General features: G+C 49.1%; 1 pseudogene; it reads left to right on the forward strand.

Moving 5' to 3' along the window:
* Positions 1-3,062, forward strand: part of LOC110314320 — a 117,467-nt pseudogene that overhangs the window by 4,513 nt on the left and 109,892 nt on the right.

Consider the following 3,062-nt stretch of genomic DNA (forward strand, 5'->3'; position numbering starts at 1 on the left):
AGAGAGAGAGAGAGAGAGAGAGAGAGAGAGAGAGAGAGAGAGAATTAGCCAACTAGAGAGGCATCCATGAAAAGGAAGAGGCTTTAAAGCAGAGAGGTGGGGAGTGTAATAGAACACACCTGATATTAAAGTGGGAAGGGGAATGCTGGGGACAGGAGGGTACAAATAGGATGAGAATTTAGCAAGGGGATGGGAAAGAGGGTGTTAGGAGGGCGGAATGAGCAAACCCAAGAATGTTAAGCAAACAACAGGGCCAGAGCATCTGTTACATTGAATGGCAATTGACAAAAGACTGAGAGTGGAGAGATGGTGGCTCAGCAGGAAAGGCGCTCTTGTTGTGGACTGGCTTTTCTCAAGTTGAAACATTCCCTCTGTGAAAGACTGGGGAGGACCCTGATCTTCAGCAAGCAAAACAGCTTCTCTCAGGCTGAAAAAGCTGTAACTTACAATACCCCCCAAGCCCTCTCCAAAATCAGAGAGGCAGTAAACAACCAATGCTGAGGGCTACGGGAGACTCACAGCAGCTACCAGAGAAGAGACTGACCTTCACAGCTGCTTGTAAATCATGCACAGAGCTCCAGGGGTGCAAGGACCATGAGGGGCAGCTTGGACTGGGGGTGGGCATTTTGGTGATTCAGTGCCATTTGAGTTGTCCCTTAACTCTTGTAAGTAACCTGCTCTCCACACCCCTGTATTTGACCCCAATATACTTTAGTGGAACCGTTGGTTTAGTCTGTCAGATGCCTTATCTGGAGTGTGTAGACAAGTGTATAGCATGTCTCCCTTGGAAAATGTCTTGCACAAGTGCTTTTTGTGAAGCCTGACAACCTGGTTTCGATCCCTCAAGTTCGAGGTTTCTGTGTCAGAGCCAGGCCTTATGAATTTGAAGCCTAGACTTGTCCCTTCCCATGTACTCAGTTCCATCCTTAAACCAACACACTCTTTCAAATTTTGCTCTTGCTCCAGTAAACAAGCTCCTGTCCTATGCAGGGGCATATGAAAGCAGGAGAATTGTTTTTTATGTTTAATTCTTTTTTTAATTACATCTTTTCTTCCTTTACATTTCAAATGCTATCCTGAAAATCCCCTATACCCTCCACCTCCCCCCACCCTGCTCCCCTACCCACCCACTCCTACTTCTTGGCCCTGGTGTTCCCCTGTACTGGGGCATATAAAGTTTGCAAGACCTAGGGACCTCTCTTCCCAATGATGGCTGACTAGGCCATCCTCTGCTACATATGCAGCTAGAGACACGAGCTCTGGGGGTACTGGTTGTTAGCACCTGGCCGAACCATGTGACTCTGGACCTGCCTTGCCAGGACAATGATCCTCAATCCCACAACACACCTGGCTCAGTCCCCACCCTCAGTGGTGTGACGTCACTTTCCTTATAAATTAAGGAATCACCCCCCTCCTCTCTCTCTCTCTTCTCTACTCTTCTACCTGCTTCGCTGCTCCCCATTCCTGCTAAATAAACCTCTCACGTGGAATCAACCTGGTGTGGTCTGCTGTTTGGTTCATCCACTCAAATCAATAATACTAATTCATAAAATTGGTGCCGTGACTCGGATTAAATTAAGCGGGAAAAACCAGCAGCTACCAACACCAGGCGTGCCCGAGGGGCACCCCAACGGGACGCAGCTTCGGGCACAGAACACATCCACCAGTAAGATTTCCATTGCTTTGCTTGTAACTTTACCTCCTCCCTCCTAGCCAGAACTCTTGGTAACTCCACCTCCCTTTGTGTTTAAGTTCCAGTCAAAGGGATTAACTGCTCTTAAGCCTTTGCCTCCAGCAGTTGTGGGAGAATCTATCTCGATCGATCTGGGGCTTACACAAAGGTCTAAGGAAGGGAGGAGTGAGGAGTGGAGTGCATTTGCCCATCACTTCCACCAACCACGTGACCGCTGCTGTCCCGGGGCACAGAAACTTTAAGTCAGCTGTGCGGGGCTTCCAAGGTCCCATTTACCGGTTAGCAAAAACCTCTCGCACAGACACCAGCATACTATTGGTAGGGCCTGTCAGCGGGGCGGGGTCCCCAGTTCATGGAACAGAATCTGGCCAATTCTGCCCGAGAACTAAGGGACTACTGACTCAGCTGGCATAGAAGGGACACTGCCCATTTGCAACTTGCTTTTTCAGAAGCTGCTCTTTCCATACAGGCCCCTAGCGGGTTGGGCCCCAAGCGGGTCGGTTAAAATCCCTGGCCAGGGTAGAGCACAGTAAGTCCGGGACTTACTGGGTAGCCACTAGGGGTCCTCGTGACGACCTGGACACTCTATAGACTGGCTGACTTCCTTTTTGGTTTCTGAGTGGCTCTCTGGGACGCTGTTAAGAACACTAGAAACTTCCAGAGCATGGGCAACAACTTGTCCTCAAATGTACCCCCAGATACACCTCTGGGATGTGTCCTAAAAAGCCTTGAGTTTTTAAGGTTCACACCTCCTTTGAAGGCATCCAAACTAATATTCCTCTGCAATAAAGTCTGGACTCAGTACTCACTAAATAATGGTTCTCAATGGCCAACTAATGGCACCTTAGACCCAGTTGTTTTAAGGGATCTTTATACATACTGCCAGCAAACCGGTAAATGGGAAGAGGTTACCTATACAAAATCTTTCAGTTCCAATCCTGCTATGTGTTCTTCTTGCTCTCCAACTCAACTCCTGTTAGCCATAAACCCTGTACAACTCCCACTGGATGATACTGCGGTACTGGATCCAGCTTATGAATCACCTTCTTTCCGCCATAGGCCTGCTTCTGCGCCGTTTAGAACCCAAGCTGCTACTGTCACCACCAGCTCTCCGCCTCTTTCTGCACCAACTGCAGGCCCCTCCAAGCATTCTACTCTGGCACCCACCTTCACACCACCTATTACTCGATCTAAGGCCATGACCAAACCCCCAAGCTCTCCACCCCTAGAAGAATCTGACCCAGTGACTGTCCTTCCCTTAAGGGAGGTTGCGGGGGTAGATGGTCTGGTCAGAGTGCACGTCCCCTTCTCACTGAGTGAACTCTCTCAGATAGAGAAGAGATTGGGCTCCTATACTTCTAATCCCTCT

This window comes from Mus pahari, chromosome X (assembly GCF_900095145.1).
Source record: "Mus pahari chromosome X, PAHARI_EIJ_v1.1, whole genome shotgun sequence".
NCBI lineage: Eukaryota > Metazoa > Chordata > Mammalia > Rodentia > Muridae > Mus > Mus pahari.